The sequence below is a fragment of the Bubalus bubalis genome, chromosome 21 (assembly GCF_019923935.1).
Source record: "Bubalus bubalis isolate 160015118507 breed Murrah chromosome 21, NDDB_SH_1, whole genome shotgun sequence".
Taxonomy (NCBI): domain Eukaryota; kingdom Metazoa; phylum Chordata; class Mammalia; order Artiodactyla; family Bovidae; genus Bubalus; species Bubalus bubalis.
The window spans coordinates 5,985,852-6,001,889 of NC_059177.1; the positions used below are offsets into that span (position 1 = coordinate 5,985,852).

The window sequence follows — 16,038 nt, forward strand, 5'->3', positions numbered from 1 at the left end:
ATAGCTACCATTTTGTAACTTTGTCACACATTAATTTGTTACTGAATTTGTTACTTGTTTCTGTTTGTTTTTCTTTTGTGTTTCCCTCTTCTTTTTTTTGCCTTCACTAGTTTTAACTGAGCATTTTGCATGATTCTGTTTTCTCTCCTCTCTTAGTATGTCAATCATATTTCTTTTCAAAAAATTTCTGTGACTGACTTCAATTTTGCAATATACATTTACAACCAATCCAAGTTCACTTTCAAATAACACTGTATTGCTTCACAGGTAGTCCAAGTGTCATATTAATACACTGGCATATTCCTAACCCCTCCCTCCTAACATTGCTGCCATGCATTTCACTGAGTCATAACCATAATCATTCAGTATGTTGTTGCTACTAGTATTTTGAACAAATGGTTATCTACTAGATTAATTAAGAATAAGAAAAATAAAAGGTTTTACTTTATCTTCATAATTTCTTCTCTAACACTCTTTATGTGGAGCTGAGTTTCTGACTTACATCAGTTTCTTCTGTCTGAAGACCTGCTTTTAGAGGGTGGGCTGAATTGAGAGAGTAGCATGGAAACATATGCATTACTGTATGTAAAGTAGATAGCCAGTGGAAATTTGCTGTATGACACAGGGAGCTCAAATCAGGTGTTCTGTGACAACCTAGAGGGGAGGGATGGGGTGAGAGGTGGGAGGAAGCTTCAAGAGGAAGGGGGAAGTGAAAGTGCTAGTCACTCAGTTGTGTCCAGCTCTTTGGGATGCCATGGACTATAGTCTGCCAGGCTCCTCTGTCCATGGAATTCCCCAGGCAAGAATACTGGAGTGGGTAGCCAGTCCCTTCGCTAGGGGATCTTCCTGACACAGGGATCGAACCTGTGTCTCCTGCATTGCAAGTGGATCCTTTACCATCTGAGCCACCAGGGAAGCCCAAGAGGGAGGAGATGTATACATATCTATGGCTGATTCATGTTGATGTACAGCAGAAACAACACCATATTGTAAAGCATTTATCCTCCAATTAAAAATAAATATTTAAAAATCAAGAGCTCCTTTTGACATTTCTTACAAGGCAGGTCTACCGATGACCAGCTCCTTCAGCTTTTGTTTGTCTGAAAACTCATTATTTCTCTTAGACTGTTCAATGATAATTTCACTGGATACAAAATTATAGGTGGAGAGTTCTTTTTTCTTTCAGTACCTTAAATATTTCAGTCCACTTTCTTTTGCTTGCGTTGTTTCCGAATAAAGGTCTGATGTAACTCTTACACTAGTTCCTCTACAGATAAGATGAGCTTTCTTTGGTTTCTTGCAAGATTTTCCCTTTGTCTTTGATTTTCTGCAGTTTGACAATGATATGCTTAGGTAGATTATTTAGTATTTATTCTTGTTAATGTTCTCCAAGCTTTCTAGATCTGTGATTCATGTCTTTCATTAATTTTGGAACATTCTCAGTCATTATTTATCCTGGTTCTCTGTAATTTGACAATAATGTGCTTAGGTGTCATTTTTCATGCATTTATTCTGCTGGTTCTGTAAGCCCCCTGGATTGTGGTGTGATGACCAACATTAATTGGGAGAAATTCAGTCACTGTTATTTCAAATATTTCTTCTATTCAAATTTTTCTGTTTTCCTTTTGATATTCTCATTTCACATACATTACACCTTTTGTAATTGTCCCACGATAAGTGGATATTCTGCTCCACTTGTTTCCTTCTTCATTCTCCTTACTTTCCATTTTTGGAAGTTTCTATTGCCATGTCTCTGAGCTCACTGATTTTTTTTCCTTGCCCATATCCAGTTTGCTGACAAGCCCATTGAAAGTATTCTTCATTTCTGTTATCATTGTTTTTATTTCTAGCATTTTGTTTTGATACTTTCTTCGCATTTCCTTTTCTCTGCTTACATTATCCACCCAAGCTTGTATGTTGCACTTTTCCCACTAGTGTTGTTAGCATATTTATTGTTGCTATTATAAACTTCTGCTGTGATAATTCCAAAATTTCTGCTGTCTCTGAATATGGCGTGGATGTCTTCTCTGAATCTCCAGTATTTTTTTGGTGGGGGGTTGGGAGCAGCTTCCTGATTTCTAAGCAGCACCATCTTCCTTCTGTTGCTTCTCCAGCCATTCTAAGGTTCTTACAACCAATTCTATATATTAAATCTATCTCTGGTTGGAATATTTTGAAAGATCATATTAGACATTGACTAAAATAGCCAGGTGGCACAATAGTAAAGAATCCACCTGCAATGCAGGAGTTGCAGAAGACATGGGTTTGATCCCTGGGTCAGAAAGATCCCCTGGAGAAAGGAAATGGCAACCCAGTCCAGTATTCTTGCCTGGGAAATCCTATGGACAGAGAAGCCTGGTGGGTTACAGTCCATGGGTCCACAAAGAGTCAGACACGACTGAGCAAGTGAGCACAACAATGGCAGAATAGATGGAATAGGGTCTCATGTGAGGTTTCTGGGGTACCACGCATGGACAGCCAGAGAGTTCTCAGTAATACAATTATAGCAGAGTCTATTCGGAAGTATGTGCCTTAGGGAGCAGCAAAGACATAAAGGTTGTCATGGACTACAAATGAGAAAAGGAGACAAAAATTTTAATTCATAAATTTATTAGTGTTCCTGTCCTGCTCTTAACTGCTGTTTGCCTTAACATGATACACACCACTGTTAAAATTAAATGGGGATTTTTGGCCATCTTATAAAAATTGTTTTAAATTGATGTTTTTAAATAGATGAATGGATAAACTGTGGTACATCTGTACAATGTAATATTATCTGGCACTAAAAAGAAATGAGCTGTCACACCATGAAAAGGCATGGAAGAAACGTAAAAACTAAGTGAACGAAGCCAATGAAAAGGCAACATACTGTAGGATCCAACTCCATGGCATTTTAGAAAAGGCAAAACCCTGTAGAGAGTAAAACGATTAGTAGTTGCTAGAGGTATGGAGGGAAGGAGAGATGGCTAGGCAGAGAACAGAGAATTTTTAGGACAGTGAAATTATTCAGTATAATATTATGATAGTGGATATATTTTACATTTCTCAAAACCCATAGAACATCCAACACAAAGAGAAAAACCCTAATATAAACAGAGTCTTCAGTAGTAGAGATGTGTCACTGATAGTTGGTCAGTTGTAACAGAGGACCACTCTTGCGGAGAATGTCAACAGTGGTGGAGGTGGGGGTATGGGAACTCAGTGCTGTCCACTGAGGTTTTGCTGTGAACCTAAAACTGCTCTTGAGAAAAAAAATTATGTGTATATATACACACTGCTGCTGCCGTTTAGTCACTCAATCGTGTCTGACTCGTTTGCAACCCCATGGGCTGTAGCCTGCCAGGATCCTTTTTCCATGGCATTCTCCAGGCAAGAATACTGAAGTGGGTTGCCATTTCCTTCTCCGAGGGATCATCCTGACCCAGGGATCAAACTTGCATCTACTGCTTGACAGCAGATTCTTTACCACCGAGCCATCTGGGAAGGTATATATACACATACACAAACACAATTATTACACTTAAAAGAATATTGTACAAAATACACTTAATTTAGTGATAGAGACATTGGCTTATTAATCCATATAACAAGAAGAAAACAAATTTTCTTACAAATTTCCTCCTTTCCTATGAAAACCAAAATGTTAAAACGTTATTAGATCAGAAATAAAAAAAAATATTGGTTGCATTACACAGGAACTAGAACTATTCCTTAGGCAGGTTTTTAAAATCTTCTGTTTTGTAGAAATTAATCCTTCCAGAAACATCACAGAAACTGCAAGCCTAACTTCATGTTTCTGTAAAGAGGAGGAGAAAAGGGATCCTAGACCAACATGCACATGTCTTGGAATGCGCGCTTGCAAACATAATCACATTTGCTTCATGTTAAGCAAGATCACAGGGACATTCAGAAGTGAAACCAAATGAGGGAATGGTAGCAACATGCTCGAATGGCTTCTTATCAGTGCCAGTCTCGAAAAGTACATTACACTCCAAAGGAAGAGATAATAGTACAGCTGAATGACAGTATATTTATTATTACAAGAAAAATGAATTGCTTTAATACCATTAAACAAAACTTTTTTTGTTTTTACCATCTGACCTTTCTCCAACTGTGCTTGGCCCATGTTTCTGTCACAGTTAACAGGTGTAAGCCACAGAAGCTGGACTCGGGCTGAATAAGAAACAAGAATATTCAAAGGACGTCACAAGTCCTTTGGAGGACTGTAGACGCAGGTTAAACATGAGCTCCCAGAAACAGTTCTCAAATCCACGCTGCAGAAATAGTCCGACTAGAAAACAGCTACCAGCACCACTGCCAACAGGCAGTAATTATGCAGTTTGAACCACTGCTGTGTCCATGCCAGGACTTCTGCCTCACAGCCTTCACCTCCAGAGAAAGAGAGCAAGTCCACCATCTGTATTACTTCGCTGGTTCTCCAGAGAAAATGAACCAATAGGAGCTACATACAGTTGACTGTTGAAGAACACAGGTTTGAACTGCATGGGTACGTTTCTATGCAGATTTTTTTTCCAGCAAATAAACACTGCAGGACTACATGATCTGTTGTTGTTGTTCATGGATTTTTGACTGAACAGAGGGTTGGTGCCCCTAACCTCCAGTGTGTTCAGGGTCAACTATATACACAAAAGAGAGATTTATTTTAAGAAATTGGCTCATGTGGTTATGGAATCTCAGTTAGGTCCACAGTCTGATTGAGTAAGCTGGTAAGGCAGAGTTATAGTTCAAGTCCAGAGGCAGTCTGCTGGTAAAATTCCCTCTTGCTAGAAGGAGGTCAGTTCTATTCAGGCCTTCAAGTAATTGGATGAGGCACACCCACATTTGGGCTTCCCCAGTGGCTCAGCGGTAAAGAATATGTCTGCAATACAGGAGCCACAGGAGACACAGGTTCGATCCCTGGGGCGGCAAGACCCGCTGGAAGAGGGTATGGCAACCCAACTCCAGCATTCTTGCCTGGAGAATCCCCATGGACAGAAGAGCCTGGTGGGCTACAGTCCATAGGGTCTCAAAGAGTTGGACACAACTAAAGCAATTTAGCACACACCCACATTGGGGAGGGAAATCTGCTTTATTCAGTCCATTGATTTAAATCTTAATTTCATCCAAACACACCCTCACAGAAACTCGAGAATAATCTTTGACCAAATATTTGGGTACCGTGGACCCACCTACTTGACACATAAAAATTAACCATCACACCCACCCAGCCCTCTGCTGTCAGCAGCTTTTCGAGTCAAAGTTTGGCAAAGACATATTTGATTTGCCGAGTGAACCAGCAGGAGCCCAGGCAGGAAAGAGACGGCACACAGAGAAGGATAATTGCAGAATGTTTATTAAGAGGACTGTTTACAGTGGTGTGGGCATGGATGGCGACAGACTCAAAGGGCTAGCAGAGGGGGAGCCAGTACCGCATCTGGAGCTGGAGCCGGGGGGGCGAGCCATTCCCGCAGGTCAGCTGAGATCATGCCGGGCGTCAGTAGTTTCATTTTGTTCTGTTTTACATTTTATCAGATTATAGTTGATTTACAATGTTGTGTTTGTTTCAGGTATACAGCAAAGTGGTTCATGTGTGTATATATATATATATATATTTTTTCATTTTTTCAGATTCTTTTCCCATGTAGGTTATAACAAAATATTGAGTAGAATTCCCTGTGCTATACAGGAGGTCCTTGTTGGTTATCTGTCTTATATATAATAGTATGTGTGTGTTAATCCTAAGCTCCTGAGTTATTCCTTCCCACAGCATTTCCCCTTTAGTAACCATAAGTTTCTTTTCACCAACTGTAAGTCTGTTTCTGTTCAGTAAGTATATTCATTTGTATCATTTTTTAAAGTTAGATTCTGCATACAAGTGATATCACATGATATTTGTCTTTCTCTGAATGACTCACTTCACTTAGTATGGTCATTTCTAGATCCATCCATGTTGCTGCAAATGGCATTCTTTCTTTCTTTTTGTGGCTGAGTAATATCCCATTGTGTATGTATGCCACATTGTATTTACCCATTCCTCTGCTGATGGACATTTAGGTTGTCTCTGTGTCTTGCCTATTGTAAATCCTGCTGTAATGAAGGGTACATGTATCTTTTCTAATTATAGTTTCCTCCGGATATATGCTCAGGAGTGGGATTGCTATATATGGTAGTTCTATTTTTAATTTTTAAGGAAGCTCCATACTGTTCTCCACAGTGGCTGTACCAACTTACATTTCCACCAACAGCATAGGAGGGTTCCTTTTTCTCCACACCCTCTCCAGCATTTATTGTCTGTAGACTTTTTGATGATGGTCATCCTGACTGGTATGAGGTTTTGATTTGCATTTCTCTGATAATTAATGATGTTGAGCATCATTTCATGTGTCTTCTGGTCACCTGTATGTCTTCTCTGGAGAAATGTCTATTTAGATCTTCTGCCCCTTTTCTGATTAGATATTTTTTTGACATAGCACTGCATGAGTTGTTTGTATATTTTGGAGATTCATCCCTTGTCAGTTGCTTCATTTGCAAATATTTTCTCTCATTCTGTGAGTTGTTGTGTTTTTTGTTTCAGTGTTTGGGGGAAATTTACCGAGAGAAGCTTTCAGGCACGAAAAGGATGCTGAGCTTTTCTCTGTCACTGGTAGGTGTCACGGCTGGTGGCTTTCTCATGGGAACTAGTTGGAAGGCCAGACTGCAGTGGCCGCAATAGCCACAAGCAGCAATAACAGTCACCAATCATCCCACAAGATGTTGACTTTCTATCCACCGTGTTCACACACCTGGTTTCGGTGCGAAGTTTCTCATCTGTTTCTCGTCTGTGTTCTCCACCAGGTTGGCAAGGTCATCAGTGATCTCTCTGACGCTCTCTCACCCCTACTGTGTTCCTGGTACAGGAAGGACAGTGAGCACACTTTACGGAACAGGTGGAGATGAGGGAGTCTGGATCCCACTGCTCCCTCCTTCCACTCTCCAGTCTTTAGCTATTGGCTAAAGTCAACCAGAGACAGGGAAACCATGTAAGTCCATGCAGGTCAGCCTCCTGGGGGACGGAGCATGTAGAGAAGGGCAGAAAGCAGATCCGGAGAACCAAATGAAAGAGACCCATCACCCTGAGCCTAGGTCACTGGCCTAGACACCAGCTGTAAGTCTAGGAAGGTGAGGGCCGAGTGTGTGAGACCTGCCTCCTACATTCATGAAGTAGGATTTGTGAATGAGGGAAATTTCCAAAATAGAAGAAAGTTGTCCCCATGATGCTGGGTGGACACACAAAAATAACAATTTAAACTCCATCATCTGGGTACCCCACCAAGGATCATAGACACCTCCACACAGTAGCCACTGCTGCAGACCACAATCTCCAACCTCACAAAAGCTGAAGACAACAAGGACCTCCTCATGCACAGGACTCTATCTCCTCTTCCAGAACATCCTTGTCCTGCAACTCCAAATCGTCTCTCTCATCAATCAAGCCTTCATTTTCCCTTGAGGGAAATTGGACACTTCTACTGTCATCTGAGAAAAAGAAACAAAAGATAAACATGCCTGTAACAAAAGAAAGGAAAAAAAGAAAAAACTTCATTTCAGCAAGAACCCCCCGAATGTGTAATTTAGTACACAAGTCTCCAATATAATCTTAGAAATACTCAATTCGGTGTTAAAGGATGTTGGCCTGAATGGAGGGGAGACCCCAAAAGGTCATTTAGCAGCCTTCTGCCACCCTCACAGCGGCTTGGACAAGGAGTTACCAGTGTGGGGTTTGGGGTCAACGGAAACTGGTATCAGCCCTCCCTCCAGGTGTCTTCTTAAAAACACACACGTCTATGCAAATATAAGCTTAAAGTCCAGAGCCAGAAGCCATACTTGTAAAAACAGACCACAGTCAAAGTTGCAACCTGGCCATAAAGTCAAGCCGGCCTTGCCACAGTGAATCGCAGGGCCTGTGCTGAACTTCATGTTGTTTTTTTAGGTGCCAACATTTAAGAAGCATAAAATTCAAAACCCACATCCAGATTGCCAACTTCTCCTAAAACTTAGGTTGCTCTAGGAAAACTGCACCCATATTCCAATGTGGCAGCACTCAGAGGGAGCCGGGAAATGACTGATTCCTTTGCAGGACACAAGCTCTTCAGGCCCCCAGGGTTTTGTTCCCAAGAAACTGGGGCTGACCATGAGTGACTGACTGTATTTCTAATCATGCTTTTGTTTTGCTTATAATCAAGTTAGAAAAATATTTCTCTATCAAAACATGGGGAAGCGACTTCCCTGGTGGTTGAGTGGCTAAGACTTCGTGCTCCCAAGGCGAGGGGCAGTTCAGTCCCTGGTCAGGGAACTAGATCCCACATGCTGCAAGTAAAGATCCCGTGTGCCACAGCTAAGACCTGGTGCAGCCAAATAAATAAATACTTTGTTTGAAAAAGTGGGGAAATTAGAGGCAGACCAAGAGAACCACATGTTTCAAGAAGAAGGGCCGGGAGCCTGTTTCTGGGCTGAAATGACCCAGCTGGTCTTGCTTGTTTATGCTTTGTGCACAGTCCTGAGTGACATGTGGGATTTTGAGACCTGGTTTGACCCCAAGCGACTCCTATAGACCCACCTTAACCTCTCGGTTCCTTATTTGCTTTAACCGCCTTTTCAAACCCTAAACCTATAGGCCTAACCTCATTTTATTGCACTTTGTTTTATTATACTTCATAGATTCTGCGTTATTTTTTCCTTCTTTTTTTTTTAAACAAACTGAAAGTTTGTGGCAACCCCGAATCCAGCAAAGTTATTGACACAACTTTTCCAGCAGCCTCTGCTTGCTTCATGTCTCAGTGTCACATTTTTGTAACTCTCACAATATTTCAAGCTTTTACATTATCATTTTCATCTTTGTTATGGTGATCTGTGATCTTTGATGCTCCTATTGCAAAACAACTATGACTCGCTGAAGGCACAAATAATGGTTAACATTTTTTGAGCAGTAAGTGGTTTGTTTGTTTGTTTGTTTTTTAAGGCCGCGCTGTGCAGCATGTGGGATCTTAACGTGCTGACCAGGGACCAAACCTCTGCCTCTGCATTGGGAGCACAGAGTCTTAACCACCGGACCACCAGGGAACTCCCTAGCAGTAGGTATATTTTAATCACGGTATGTGTATATATATATATATATATATATATATTTTACATAATGCTGTTGCACACTTAACAACTACTGTACAATATAACATAACTTGTATGCACCAGAAAACCAAAAAATTCATTGTGACTTGCCTTATGTGATGTTAGTTTTATTGTGATATCTGGAACCAAGACTGTATTATCTCCAAGGTGTGGCTGTAATTTTTTAACTCCAAAGTGCTCTCTGCCCCCTATAAACGTGGAGATGCTTGATTTCTTATATATTCAATCACTCAGCATGCATCCAGCAAGTAATAATTGAGTGCTTACAGCCAAGGCACCAGAGACAGAACAAGGCAGGTGTGATCTTGGCCCTCCTGGAGCAACCACTCTGTCCAAATCTTTTCCAGAAACTTCCTACAGTATATTACCATGGGAAAACCTCATTTTTTGGTGAGCAGTTTCACAGCTTTCTCCTGAGCCTGTCCACTGACCCATGAAAATATCCTTGCAAATAGTAACAGGGGTTACTTTCTATGAGCAAAAACCCAAGAAGTTGTTCAGTTTCTCAGTCATGTCCGACTCTGTGACCCCATGGACTGCAGCACGCCAGGCTTCCCTGTCCCTTACTATCTCCTGGAGTTCTCCCAAGTTCATGCCCATTGAGTCGGTGATGCCATCCAACCGTCTCATCCTCTGTCATCCCCTTCTCCTTCTGCCTTCAATCTTTCCCAGCATCAGGGTCTTTTCCAATAAGTTGGCTCTCCACATCAGGTGGCCAAAGTATTGAAGCTTCATAGATCACTGCCTTGTCCTGGCGAAGGGCCTTGCATAATTCAATGAAGCTATGAGCCATGCCATGCAGGGCCACGCGGGATGGACAGATCATAGTGGAGAGTTCTGGCAAAATGTGGTCTACTGGAAGAGGGAATGACAAACCACTCCAGTATTCTTGCCATGAGAGCCCCATGAATCATGTGAAAAGGTGGAAAGAAGGAGACAGCTGGGCAAAAATCATTTTCACTGATTACTGGTGTCATTCAGGATAGACCGCCCCAAGATGCAGTGGCTTATTTCTTGTTCCTGCTAATAGCTGTCTTGGATTGGCCACAGTGCTCTGCCAGTTGGTGGCACAGCCCCTGGCACCCAGGCCAGCTGGTAGCAGGAAGAGAGCTGAATGGTAGCCCAGAGATCTTCTGCTTGGGGTCTCAACTCATGGTTCTCTGGCTAAAGCAAGCCTCATGGCCACACTTGAGTTCTCCAGGGCAAGGAGGTAGAGTCTTCCATCTAGCAGGAAGGGGATCACACGGAGAGATGTTTGATATTGTGAACAATAATATGGTCGACCACAAAGAGCATTACCATGCATGTCATTTGGTCCCTTGAGACCAAAATAAAGAGTTTGGCATTAAAATCATCTTCATCAAAAAATGACAGTCTCTATGGGATTTCCAGTGGTTAAGAATCTGCCTTGCAATACAGAGGATGTGGGTTTGATCCCTACTTGGGGAACTAAGATCCCACATGCGGTGGGGGAACTAAGCCTGCACAGCACAACTAGAGAAGCCTGTGAGCCGCAAGGAAGAACCCATGTGCCAAAACCAAGACCCAGAAGAGCACAAAAAATTGAGTCTGCCAAGAAAAAGCCAAATAGTATATCGAAGGAAGAAAACAAGAAGCCAAGGCAGCTCCATCCTGTGCTCCTCGCTGCTACAGCCCCAGCCGCATTTCCCCACAAAGCAGAGAGATGCTCACACCGGGTACCCCAACCCGCTTTCCAGGGTGAAGTTTCCCTGCCTACTCATTACGGCTAAGTGACTGAAACAGGAAGCCCAGAAAATTGTTTTGGGAGGATATTAAATAACTTCCTGACTTAATTGATTGATGAATAATAACTTCTAAAATTAGCCCTGGATTTCATTACTTAATGTCTGAAATGAAATCCACTCAGCTTACCTGAAATTCTGGGAAATGCAAATGTTGAACAAATGCCCTTTAAGTGCCCCAAATCATCTTCCTCTGCAGTTGTCTTCCGGGAGTTCGCTGGGGTGGGGGAGGAGGGGTGCTCAGTCTCATCTGTAGAGCCCAAATTTCCTCCACAGTTTCCAAGAGCACGTACATGTTTACAGTCTTCATCATCAGAAAGGAATTAGTTCTTTAGATAAAGACTGGGAATCAAAAACTATAATTACTTGCCACCCATGCTAAGTCTTACCTTTCTCTCCAAAAATTCACCAGTAGAAATTGTCAAAAAGAACAGGAAGCTGTGTGATTCTAAAGGCCTGGGGTAGGATGCAGACCCTTGCAGGGAGCAAGGGAATGCTTTCATTCCCAGAGTGGAAGACATTTCATCCCAACAGGGGTGAGGAGGTTGAAGGAATCCAGAGGATCTATCTACAAACCATCCATGAGCTCCCATTTATTTTCATTCACTTGCTTTTAGCCCCAAAGAGACAGAAACTGAAGTTCCCCCAAATTATTCTGCTGTAGACCACAAAATGTTAATTCCATGGGAAAACATGATTAAAAATAAGAAACACTGTTATCACAGATCTGAGACCCCTCTGTCAAGATTTGAATGTGGGAGAGTAAATGTGCTTTCCCAGATGTAAGCTTCTTGCCCCACATGACCACTTCCTTTACCACTGCTTTCTAAACTCAGCAAGTATTCATCAAGCATCCTGGGCTGTAGAGTAACTAGTGCAGAAGTTAACTCACCCACCAGGCAATGAAGCACCTCCCATCCACTTCTGAGCAGACAGATACAGGGCAACTTGGTCAAATAAACAAGCTCCCATGGACTCTTAGACAAATCCCTCCCATAAACATGAGAAGATGTGCATTTTCATCTGCTTGCACTCATTCACAAAGAAACCTGGAAGAACCCTGATAGCAAAGCCTAGGGGTAATACGTAAAATTTTCCAAAAGCCACACCATAAAGATGGCCTTCTATGAAGCAAAAATGAACACCTTCAAAGAGGTAAACACTACAATCAGAAAAGAAAGAATGGTGGACATATAGCCAGTCCTCCATGGTTGAAAGGTAAATGCTAGAGATACAGACATGAGCAAGATGGACTCCATTCCCATTCCACACAGAGCCTGCAGTCTATGGAGAAAGAAGGTAAATATTTGGAAATTTGATGACTAGTTTGAAAGGAGAGGTGCGCGGAGCTGTGGATTACAGAACAGAAACATTTACTCTGAGGAAGTCAGAAGAGGCTTACTTGAGGAAGTGGCTTAGAAGTTGAGATCTAAGAGTTTGTGGAATATTAGTAGGAACATGTGGCAGCTCCTGTCGCTGCCCGTGGAGATTCACACTGTTGTCTGCTCCTCACTTTCCCATTCAAGAAGCTCCCGTGAGGCACATCCCAGTATCAAAGCTCAGCAGCAACCTCCCACCTTCCAGTAGACAAATGAAAAGACAGATCCATGGGGAAATAGGTTAAGGATGACTTCAGCTCAAAAAACTTCAAATGGAGAAACCCATAGTTTATTAGATGGGTCATCACAGAAATGAGCTCATTTTTATCCTGTAAAACAGATAGTCACAAACTCTTGCCAAGGTCATGGTAACTGTACCTTCTCACAGTCAAGAATGGTGACCCCACTTTCTCTGAGACAGTCTCTAAAAGATAATGTGATCTGAACTGTGGCTTTATAAATGGAAGAAGAAGGAACTTCTTCTTTGGCACATGTATTTGAAAACTTGCGCTCAAGATGGACACAGAAAGACAACGTGAGTATTGTCAACAGTCAGTATCGTTCTTAGAATTACGGATAATACACATCACTTTGCTAAAATGTCATACTCTCATCAGAACCAGAGTATTTGATCTTGTATTTTTCATCAACGAGCAACTACTCTCTTCAACCAACAGTCACCCGTTTGGCCATCAGATGAACGCAGTTTGAGCCAAATGGCACGGCTGGATGTGGAAATCTTAGCAAATTGATCACAAGCAAAACCACATGAGTATTAATAATTTTTCTGTTGAACAGGTGTGATCATAACGAATAAAAATGCTCTTTGACGTGACTCTGATCATTAGAATGGCAGTTTCTTCTGGGGGTTGTTTTAACCATATACAGTGTCTTCTTCATTAGCCACAGGAAGAGAACAGAATGCCGGTGCTCACTGCAGCACTGCCCACAATAGCCAAGGTTTGGAAGCAACTAAACGTCCTCCAGCAGATGAACAGATAAAGAAGACACCGTACCTGTACACAAAGGAATGCCACTCAGCCATTTAAAAAGGAGGAACATTTTGCCAATTTCAACAACACGGTTGGACTTGAAGGGCATTACACTAAGAGAAACAAGCCAGGCAATGAGGGGAAAATATTGTATGGTATCATTTATATGTGGAAGCCCCCAAAATACAACAAAGTAGTGACTGTAACAGAAAAGCAGACTTACAGATATGAAGAACAAACTGGTGGCTTACCAATGGGTATGTGGGGTGAAACATATGGGTGGGGGTGGGATGTACAAGATATTCTCAAGGATGTATTGTGCAGCATGGAGAATATAGCCAATGTTATCATAACTGTAAATGGAAAGTACTCTAAGTATTCTATAAAAATAAAAATTCATTTTTAAAATTATTTAATTTGTATTTTATATTGGAGTATAGTTGAATTATAACATTGTGTTAGTTTCAGGTGTACGGCAACTTGATGCAGTTATGTGCAAACATAGATGTGTTGTTTTTTGTATCCTTTTCCCATATAGGTTATTACAGAGTGTTGAGTAGAGTTCCCTGTGCTGTATACATATAGCACATATATAGTATCTATATACAGCAGGTTTTTGTTGATCATCGACTGATCTGATCTGAATATTAGATTATGACCAACCTAGATAGCATGTTCAAAAGCAGAGACATTACTTTGCCAACAAAGGTCCGTCTAGTCAAGGGTATGGTTTTTCCTGTGGTCATGTATGGATGTGAGAGTTGGACTGTGAAGAAGGCTGAGTGCCGAAGAATTGATGCTTTTGTACTGTGGTGTTGGAGAAGACTCTTGAGAGTCCCTTGGACTGCAAGGAGATCCAACCAGTCCATTCTGAAGGAGATCAGCCCTGGGACTTCTTTGGAAGGAATGATGCTAAAGCTGAAACTCCAGTACTTTGGCCACCTCATGCGAAGAGTTGACTCATTGGAAAAGACTCTGATGCTGGGAGGGATTGGGGGCAGGAGAAGGGGACGCCAGAGGATGAGATGGCTGGATGGCATCACTGACTCAATGGACGTGAGTGTGAGTGAACTCTGGGAGTTGGTGATGGACAGGGAGGCCTGGCGTGCTGCGATTCATGGGGTCGCAAAGAGTCGGACACGACTGAGCGACTGATCTGATCTGATTTCATACATAGTAGTGTATATATGTTCGGAGAAGGCAATGGCACCCCACTCCAGTACTCTTGCCTGGAAAAATGGACGGAGGAGCCTGGTGGGCTGCAGTCCTTGGGGTCGCTAAGAGTCAGACACGACTGAGTGACTTCACTTTCACTTTTCACTTTCAAGCATTGGAGAAGGAAACGGCAACCCACTCTGGTGTTCTTGCCCAGAGAATCCCAGGGACAGGGGAGCCTGGTAGGATGAGGTCTATGGAGTCGCACAGAGTCGGACACAACTGAAGCGACTGAGCAGCAGCAGCAGTGTATATATGTTAATCCTAACCTCCTAATTTATTCCTCTCTCCCCTACCTTTCCCCTTTGGAAAAAAAAATTTTTTTTTTTTTTTAAATTTTAAAAGAGAATGGAATAGACCAAGAAGGCCATGAGAAATCTAATCTCATGCCCAAATATATGGCCTTGGTATTGGAACCACAAAGACTTCCAGCTACCTTTTTCCTTTTCCTCTTGATATGTACCACTGGCTGCATTCCTCTACCCAAACAAATTAAACCAGGTCCTCGTTGCTGACCTTGAGGCCGTACTACTGATCAGAAGCACCTTAGCTGAGACACCTTTCTTATTCAGCCAAGAGCAGAGGGACTGCAGAGTCTTAACTGGAAGGTAAGGACTCGTTGTTGGGAAAGGGGGCCAGGAGTGAGCCTTTTCCTGTGGCTCTGCACTGCGTTGTAACAGAAAAACTTCAGGAAAAAATATGTCTGTTCTTTCTTTGAAATCAGTGTAACTCTAACTGGGTGTCTTAGGATACTCAAGTCTAGAAATGAACTCCTGGGTGATCACACACATGGTGATACATTTGTTGGGTGGGAATAAAAGTCTATGAATTACATCTCATTCTTCTTGGGATTAAATCTCATGAGAAAATTCTAGCAAAACAATAGGATTTTTAGATTTTTCGTTTAAAAATAAAAACCGGTTATTCAGATAGCACCAATATATATTCAATTTTTGTCATAAGAAAGCTGCATTTTGCCTTATTTGTAATGTGACTTGAGCAATTATTGTTTCTACCATCTTTACAATACAGGAATGGTTACAATATTTCCACTGGGGCTAACGTTCATCAAATTAGTCAATATACTTTATTTCTTCTAAATATTCATAAAGCATTTTAAACTTGATTTCTTAATTATGAATCATTTGGATAAACTAAAACACAATGAATTTTCAACATGTTAAGTCAGGTTCAGTGATTCTTCTGAAAGAATATACCAGCACATCCATTGGATGACTTACTGTCCTTCTTTCTTGACCTCTCTTCCACCAACACCAGAAAAAAAAAAAATCCTGCAAAGTCAGGTTTAAAATATAAATATTAGTTGATAGAGTGTCAGCTTTCCAGATGTCAGCAGGAGAAATAAAAGGCTTCAGATTGATTATTGATGGGAGCAGGGACATACAAAATGACTCCAGTCTATCTACAGGATCATCTTTTGTCTATCTTGTCGTAGACCTGATTGAAGTGATTCAAGCTCAGATTCCACTTGGAATATTTACAGTTCTTTTCTGTTCATGTAAT

General features: G+C 41.6%; 1 long non-coding RNA gene across 3 annotated transcripts in view; it reads left to right on the plus strand.

Moving 5' to 3' along the window:
- The window catches only part of LOC123331046, a 75,936-nt gene extending 62,226 nt beyond the window's left edge, over positions 1 to 13,710 (plus strand). Inside the window, exons 2-5 of one of the 3 annotated variants that reach the window (XR_006547492.2) lie at positions 4,140 to 4,507; positions 6,835 to 7,019; positions 8,999 to 9,130; positions 13,211 to 13,710. This is a non-coding gene — a long non-coding RNA (uncharacterized LOC123331046). The remainder of the gene's footprint in view (positions 1 to 4,139; positions 4,508 to 6,834; positions 7,020 to 8,998; positions 9,131 to 13,210) is intronic. The other 2 variants (XR_006640443.1, XR_006640444.1) reach the window with 2 other exon arrangements.
- Positions 13,711 to 16,038: the final 2,328 nt, after the last annotated feature.